This window comes from Acomys russatus, chromosome 14 (genome assembly GCF_903995435.1).
Source record: "Acomys russatus chromosome 14, mAcoRus1.1, whole genome shotgun sequence".
Lineage (NCBI taxonomy): Eukaryota > Metazoa > Chordata > Mammalia > Rodentia > Muridae > Acomys > Acomys russatus.
Window position 1 is genome coordinate 44,419,454 of NC_067150.1, and position 9,261 is coordinate 44,428,714.

Below are 9,261 nucleotides of genomic sequence, written 5' to 3' on the forward strand. Positions count from 1 at the left end.
GAAATATTTTTTAGACCTTTTCATGGGAGTTTGATACTTGGTTATTGCCACACAGAGATATGGCAGAAAAGAAAGACCAGGAGGAAAGCAATATTCTTATGGAATCATCACCAAACCCATGAGCTAACAAACTACAGCTTCCTGCAGATTGTTTTTTAAAGGAAATAGCATACAATAGCCTTACGATGCAAAATGTGGGTGGTACAGTTCCTCTTACTTCCAACCAAGCATCACAACTATTCTCCTATATAATGTGAGACCCAGATTACAGTCTGTCTACAGAGTTGTGTACAGGACAGAGTTGATAAAAGAGCTTTTGCGTCCATGTTTAGCATCCTCAGTATCTTTCCCTTTGGCTGCTTGTCTTATGAAGAAGTAGTATAGTCATGCAGTGGTTCACTGTGCCCATCAGATTGATAACTTTTGAAATACTGTGTTGCTTTTTCCATAGAAAGGTGGAGCTTCCCTCGGTGATGGTAGAGGGTCTTTGACAGAGCAGCGACTACTCCCTGTGACAAGCACCTATCTGTCCAGGCAAGTGATGGACCAAATTGATAGGACAAAGGAATCAACACAGGAGTTAGCTCATAGCCATGGCCATGGCCAAGTGGGTGGGTAAATGTCAATGGGATGAGGTCTGAGACTCCTTGACAGAAGGGTTCAGGTTTCTCTGAATGCTTTTCCAACTCATCTATCCCCAGGAATTTCCACCGGACTTTAAGCTTTTCTGTGGCCAGAAGTTTCTTGACACATACTGAGAGAAGTATCACACAAGCTTGAGAACTTAAAAGCCCTGAGGAGATATAAAGAAGAACAGATGGTTCTGGAAATTATTGAGGACAGTTTAAAAAAAAAAAAAAAAAAGGAAGGTAGGTTTTATAGCTGTAGGGTCGAGCTTGAGTGTGTGTTCTAACCACCTAACACCCAGTGTCTTAAAAGAGTCACCAAGGTGCTCTACAAATTATTTATGCAATGCCCTGCCCTGGCTTGCTTTTCTTCATGACTAGGAGAGAAAAACCAATAAGATCATATAGCCATGTCTTCATAAACTTCATAAAGCTGTCTAAGTAGACAAGCTTAATGATGAGGATCACGTGGTGGCCCAAAGGCACAGGAGCCTGGGAGCTGGGCAGAGCACTAGGTGGCCAACAGCCCCTGCTTACTACATCACAATAAAGCAGCTCTTCCCTGGTTCATTTTCTCTGTGTCTAGCAATGGGGTCTATGCTGGAGTTAGACTCAATCCATGGATTCAAACTTTGTAACCAGCTACCTGATAGTTACCTTAATGTCACTTATGTTAGAAACATCCCCAACTCCGGGTTTCTTTCTCCCCCTGTCTGGTTTGGGGTGCTTCCAAGGCATCAACGCTCCTCTGAAAACACTGTCTTCTCTCCTTCTTCCTATAGACCATTAGTGGAGCCTGGTCTGCCAGCACTCAGCCTTTGTTGAGTGACGTTCGGGTTAGCTATAAACTAACTTTGTCTCAGTAAGCTTCCTGCTGCTATAACAGAGCACAGCAGACTGGATATTTTATGAAGAACAGAGATTCATTTGGCAGGAGGCTAAAAGTACATGGTTAAGAGGCTACATCTTGCAAGGGCCTTCATGCTGCATCTCCTCCCAGTACCAAATCCACTATCACAGCTGTGAATACTGTAGCTCAGATGGTAGTGCGCTTTATAGAAAGCACAAAGCCCTGGGTTTCCACCCTGCCTTTGCATGAACAGAGTGTGGGGGTGCGTGTCTGTAACCCTCCTCTTGGGAGATAAAGGCAGGAGGATGAGAAGTTCAAGGCCATCCTCTGCTATGTAGTGAGTTTGAGGCTAGCCCATGCTCACAAAATCTTGGATCAAATAAATAAATAAGCAACTCATTTCCATGTTAATGACGTCAATCCACTCGTGAGAACAAAGCCCTGAAGATTCAGTCTCCTTTTGTGGTGAAGGTGGTGGGCTCTTAAGTCAGACATACCAAGGCTACCCACTACACAATCCTTAGAGAGTTTCTTGCCAGTTCAACCCTGGAGTCCTTTTCAAAAAAATAGGATCCCTAACACTACACAGACTGTGTTGGTGACTAAATTAAATAAAAATCCTAGCTTCTCATTAAGCAAACACCACTGTAAATGTTGCCTGTGTTATTTTTGTTTGTTTTGTTTTTCTTTGCTTTTAAGTCCATGTCACAGTCAGAAAGCAAGAACGAAACATAGAAACATTCTCAGCGTGTGCTACCTCCCGACCATCCCTGAGCAGTCTCTCCAAAGCATCAAATGGTCTCTTAGGGATCTATTGAGATTTACAACTGGGGTATGAGCAGGAGGCCAAAGCCTAAAAGTTCACTCTGTCAGCATCCAGACTCCTGTCCTCCCCTGCCGGCTCAGGTCCATGGGGTTACCCAGCAAACTCTTGTGCTCTGATGCAGAACACAGCCTCCTAGAGCCCTGCATTACTCCCACCAGGTTCAGAGAAACCCACCAAGGTGCCACGGTAGCTGGGCACAGGTGCCTGGAGAAGGGTCTTTTAGCCAAGCCTCAACCCCTCTCGTTCTGTAACCTGCTGTCTCCCTCCTGAGCACTGTCTCGGCTTCATGCAAAGCCAGACGTCAGTCCTCCCAAACGTGTAGCCCTACAGGGCACTCCTTTCCAGAGAGGCAGAAACTCGCCTTTCTTCTCCTTACATGACGGGTTGTGATGAAAGGATCAGTAAATAAATGCACATGGAAATGACACATCTAGTCAGCCGATGAGTCGGCTTTGTACTTCCTTATTGTAACCAGCTTTTCCAGCTAACCCGTCATCTGCCTGTCCTGATCATGTAAAATCACAGGAGCTTTGGAATATAGAACCTCATGCTGCCAGATGCTGTTGACATCCCTCATATCGTACCATTATCTTCTTCAAATTCCTGCAGCGAGACCAAGAGGGCTCTGAAAGTTGGGGGAAGGCCTCCATTGTGTCACAATAAGTAAGCTGTGTTGATGACGACACCAAGTAGATGTCTAATAAGCAAGTAATAGGGTGATGAATTGACAAGAGAACAAATATGGAGGTTTCTTCCAAAGCCCATCACATCTGGCCCCTACCACTAGCCCACATCTGGTTCCTACTACTAGCCCACATCTGGTCCCTACCACTAGCCCACATCTGGTTCCTACTACTAGCCCACATCTGGTCCCTACCACTACCTCACATCTGGTCCCTACAACTAGGCCACATCTGGTTCCTACCACTTTCTCACATCTGGGCCCCTACCAATATCTCATATCTGGTCTCTACAACTAGCTCACATCTGGTCCCTACCACTAGCTCACATCTGGTCTCTACCACTTTCTCACATCTGGTCCCTACCACTAGCTCACAATTGGTCTCTACCACTAGTTCACATCTGGTCCCTTATTATCTCACCTCTGGTCCCTACCACTAGCTCATTTCAATATAAGCTTTTTAAAAATCCATGTGAGTTAGAAATAATTGTAGCAACCTTACTTTGGAGATATTTATATACATATTGGACACGTAACAGTGTATATTTATATTAGTAGAGTTATATTGAGATATTTCTTCAGGTATTATCTTTTGTCTAATCTAAGCTATCCATTCCAACACATGAGTTTATTCTTCTCATGTTCCCTAAAAACAAACAGACAAACAAAGCCTCTGCTAAACCCACTTTGGCTTCCCCAAGTCTTTCTAATACTCATTTAAGAATTACACATAAACACTCATTAAGTGTTCATAGTGTGTCAGGCACAGTGGCAAGTTTCAGAAGATGGCAAACAACAAAACAAACACCATTCCATTTGGGGGTTTTTCGTTTTGTTTTGTTTTGTTTTGTTTTCAAAACTTCATAGTCACTAAAGCATTTTTAAACCCTAATAAAAAGGGGCTGGAGAGATGACTCAGCAGTTAAGAGCACTGGTACTCTTGCAAATGACCTGGCTGGGTTCCCAGCACCTACCTGGAGACATACAACTGTCTGTAACTCCGGTTACAAGAGAATCTGATGCCCTCTTCTGGGCATTCAGGTGATACCCAGACATATACACAGACAGGACACTCATATACACAAAATAAATTTAATAAAATAAATGTTTAAAAATAATAAAAAGGTATAACACATCCACAGGCAAAGAGTAGAATAAGAAAGGGGCTGGAGCATACATGTTGGCTAGTCTTATGTCATCTTGACACACAAACTAGAGTTATCTGAAAGGAGAAAACCTCAGTTGAGGAAAGGCCTCCATAAGATCCAGCTGTAGAGCATTTTCTCAATTAGTGATCAATGAGGGAGGGCCCAGCCCACTGTGGGTGCTACCATCCCTGGGCTAGTAGTCTTGGGTGCTATAAGAAAGAAAGCAGTAAACAGCACCCCTCCGTGGCTTCAGCATCAGCTCCTCCCTCCAGGTTTCAGCCCTGTTTGGGTTCCTGCCCTGACTTCCTTTATGATGAAGTCATATTGAAGTGGAAGGCAAATTAACCCTTTCCTCCCCAGCTTGCTCTTTGGTCATGGTGTTTTGTTATAGCAATAGAAACTCTAACTACGACAGTGTATAAAGGCAGGAAGTCTTCACTCCTAAGTTCTCACACTAGAAGCTGAGAGGGTGTCCAACCTGGGGCCTGTGGGCTGCATGCAGCTGAGGATAGCTGGGAATGTAGCCCAACGCAGAACTCTAAGTTTACTTTTAAAATCTTATAAGATTTTTTTTTTAATTTTTGGTAACTCAATTGTGCATTCTTAAGCATGACCTTTGTGGGTGGCATGCCTTAATATTGCCATTGTCAAAGGTTGGGGCTGCCAGCCAAGTTAGCATACCTCCATCCCACCCAGTCAACAGATTCTTTTTTCTTTCTTTTATGCTTAATTTTGTGAGCAAAATTTTCAGAGTTTTGTTTGTGGGCTTCATGTGTACCCTAGTCTAAACCCCTGAGCCTTTTTTCTTTGCACTCACATCTACAATATTTTGACATGGTTTGCACCTGGGAATGGGTCTTAAGGATTTGTTTAACCATAAATGTTTCAGGCTTACTTCTCTTCAGGGAGAAGGAACTCAGAACTCACTGTGTGTTGTACCTTTCAACTAGGAAATTAGTGAGCAAACTTGAAAGTAACGGTAACTGTTTCTTCCCCTAAGATGTAGGCAGGTTTCAGCAAATATAGATGCCTAAACTTACTGGGTCTAAGATGCTAGGGTAAAATCCCTTCCTGAAAAAAAGATCTATTGAGGGAGGGAAGGAGAGAAAGGGGGGAGATAAAGAACATGCAAAGAGGATAGAAGTCAAGAGCTGAATTCCATGTCAAGTTCTGCCATTTGCCAGATGGACTGTTTTAAGTCCAATATATAATCCCCACCATTAAGAAGCAAGTATGTAACAGAAATGGCAGCTAGACACATCATGTAAGATGAAGAATTTGGTCAGTCAGTTATTATGTAGGATTTGGGCCTGAGATGGGCAGGAGAGAAAAGAAAGTGACATAATCTGAGCATTTGTGTCACCTCACTTTTTTTTTTTTTTTTTTTTTTTTTTTTGCCTTTTGTATACGCAAATATTTATTAGCATTTTAATCTTAATTTTTTTTAAAATGTAACTGAAATATAAACATGTAAACACAACATGTGAATACAGCCTGCCGAGGAGTCCATGCAGTGTTGCTACTTGGTGTTGGATGACCAATCAGGAGCCTAATTCACTCGTCTCAGCTGTTGTTATTTGCCTGTAGCTCTTCATCTGGAAATGGGACCCTGTGAGGTTTCTATCTATAGACATTCTATCAACTGTTGTTGGAACTGTTCAGGTCTTATTTAGACAGCAGTGCTGTTGAGATTTCATGCTTCTCTGTCATAGAGTTTCTGTGATGACTCCTAATGCCCATGATGAATATATCAGGGGTGGGACTTGGGGATGTCCACAGATGATGGCTGGATTGGTGCTCTTATTCAAGGGAACAAAGAATGCGAGCTAGCCCTCCCATCACATGGTGATACATCAAGAGAGCGTTCCCTCTGACCGAGCAGGTAGATCTTTACCAGACACCAAATCTACTGGTATTTTGCTCTTGGACTGCCCAGCAGCCAGAACGAAAAGAAGCAAATTTCAGCTACCTGGTTGATTTTGCTTAACAGCTCAAATAAACTTAAGACAGAAAGACACAAGAAGGAGGGTACTCTAATGGTGTTGGGGGGCAATATTTAAAATTAGCCATGAGTAGGAGAAAAGAGAGCAACCAAGGCAGGGTGGCCCTTGGAACTACACTTTTTCTCCAACTTGAAAGACTGGATTCAGTTTACAGGGATTTATTTACTATGCAGATATGAAGATAGCCAAGTAAGTGAGAGGCAGGCAGTCATCTGCACCCATGTCATGAGGTCTGTCTCATTTGGGACATTTAGTAACTCGTTTTTACATTCAGTTATCCTGGGCTCCATAGAAATGGCTCCATCACCTCTTATTCTAGTGTCTCATTCTCTCTCTCTGTCTCTCTCTCTCTCTCTCTCTCTCTCTCTGGTCTCTCTCTCTCTCTCTCTCTCTCTCTCTCTCTCTCTCTCTCTCTCTCTCTCTCTCTCTGTCTCTCTCTCGTGTGCGTGCACGCATGCATGTGTGCACCTTCTCCCTCCATCTTCAGCTACTGTTCCCTTCTTCCTCTAGTGTCTGTACTTCTTGCATTGGTGTCTTCCCATCATACTGTCAAACTTTCAGTTCACTGCACTTGAACTCACCAATCGAGGGAGTCTGTTCGTAACACCCACCCAGGACAGAGCAGGCCTGCTGAGCAGAGTGCTCATGCCAAGCTATATGCAGGATGTAGGTCAGTGGTGCCTGTGCTCATTCTTGCCTATTATCTACACAGAGAGCAGTGAGGCACACAGGCCAAAGCACACTAGCCTAAGCATAAATGCTTTGTTCAGCAGCATCTTCACTGAGTGCCCCAAACAAAGGTTTTTCTACCACAGTGGGAAAGTAGTTCTGCTTGGAAGGGCACATTGCTTGGCTGGGTGGAAAAATAAGGTTGAAACTGGATGTGAACTTGTATGAAACCGACCTTGGCCCTGAAGGGTCTTCTGTTCAAATATAACAGAAGCTAAGAGCAATCCACAGGTACAGGACTTTGAATCGACGTAAATCCAATACTGACATCCCCTTCAACAAGAAAATTCCAGCTCAGTTAATACAAGGCTTGTCCCGTATTTGGGGATGTACAGGGAAGTGAGGGACTTCTTCAGGACCAGTTCATTCACCGAGGGAGTAAAGGAAACCCTGGTGACCACCGTTCTTTTCATGGCTTTTGTGCCAGGTGAAGGGCACAAGAACCTTTGCTATCTGTGTTCTGCGCTAACCTCCTCCAGGGCACTGAGTGATGGCCTCTGAAGCAGAAGGAGAGCCCTGAGGGAGGATGCTAAACTGAGAGCAAGCCTCTGCTACCCTTTTGACCCGGGGATGACAGAACCAGAAGGGGACCTCAGCTCTAGATCCCACATTCACTGTCCTCTACTGCATAGCTCTCGTCGGCCTCGTTGGAGAGCATGGGTTATGACAAAGCCTAGCCAAACACAATCCATCACCTTGTGATGCCTCTAGGAGAAGATTGGGGTAATAGCTGCATATTCAGAAGGAAATGGAGCATTGCCCTCCCAGGAGGGCAGCATGCCAGGGCTAAGTGTCCACTGTTGGCTGAAGGGACAGGGGAAGCAGAGAGGAGCAGGCTTTGGGGAGACATGAGAAACCACTGAGGCAGAAGTGTACCTTTCAGGACTGAGTTAGTAGAAAGGATGCAGGAGCATTTCAACAGAGGCTGCAGTGCAAATGAAAACCCAGTTCCCAAGCTAGAACAGTGGCAGAAGCACATTTGGATTCTGAGTCTGTTCCCCTACAGAACAAGACAATTATTCAAAGCCGCAGAGAAAAGTCTGGCGCACACACACAGGACAAGAATGAGATACCATCACCACAGCCTCTCCTACTACACGGGCAAGGCCACCGTTGTAGGAAGGGGGTCTAAAAACCCGGCTCAGGTGCTTCCACCTTGAATTGTTTCAGATTGCCAGCCAAGCACTTATAACATCTCAGAGCCGCATTGTCCTCCTGTAGAGAGTGAGTGACAATGCCCTCCCTCACATTGCTTCTGCAGTTGCCAGAGTCCCCTATGGACTCTCCATGGTCTTCTGTAGTAGAACAAGGCTGCTGAACAGCGTGTGATTTCACATACACCACACTCTAAAATGAGAGCTACTGGGAAGGAAGAAGGAATGTGCAGAGCACACAGGAGTCTTGGGGAAGTGAAAATATTCCCTGTGAGATTGTCATGGTCGATATATGGTCAATACTCATTTCTCCAAACCCCCCAGAGGGTATGATACAAAGAGGGAGCCTTATGTCTACTATGGACTCCAAGAAGTCCCAATGGGGTCTTGTAGTTTATCAGCTGTAACTAAGCACAGCTCTGGTGAGGCATGTAGATCATCAGTGAGGTTATGCATGCATATACACAGAAACAGATATTGTATGAGAAGTTTCCATCCCTTCAGCTCAATTTTATGAGCCCAGAACTGCTAAAAACAAACAAACAAACAAAAACAAAACAAAAGAAAAAAACTCATGAAGAAAAATCAAGTTTGTTGCCAACAAACTCACGGGCATGGTAGAAAATGCCACCCTGTGCTTGCATCCATGTCTAACAAAGACATGGCTTTCCCTTACAGCCCCATTCCAACATGGCGCAGGACTTATGCTACAGGACCAGTTTCAGTAGCTTCCCCCTTACGGCTTCTCCCACATAGCACCCTTCCTTAGCGTCTTTAGGTGAAAGAAACAGGTATGCATCGTCCCAGATAGTAGGAACTCCGGCCCCTGGTCCTTCCACCATGTTGTGCTTGCTGACTGCTGAGAGACAGATCCCAACTACACTGAGGCATGGTGAGCTCATGTTTCCCTTGATGTCCCCAGGAGCTCACAGGCTACGCTACCCTTCTTCTGCTAGGGTGTCACCCTATCCTGCCTCCAAACCCTGCAAATGACAGCTGCTAGAGAGACCACACCCTCCTATTTTACTCTGTCTGTGCTTACAAACATGCCCAGATGGAACAGCTGTAAGGCCACTCATGAGCTGATGCTTTTCTACCCTCAGATCTTCCGAGCTACCATCCTGTGATCAGTCCTCTAACAAGGAATGCCATCACTGCACGTGTATTAAATGCTGACTAATTTTATACATCATATCACAGAATTCTCATTCTAGCCTTTGACTGGGCTTTCCCATTTTCCAAA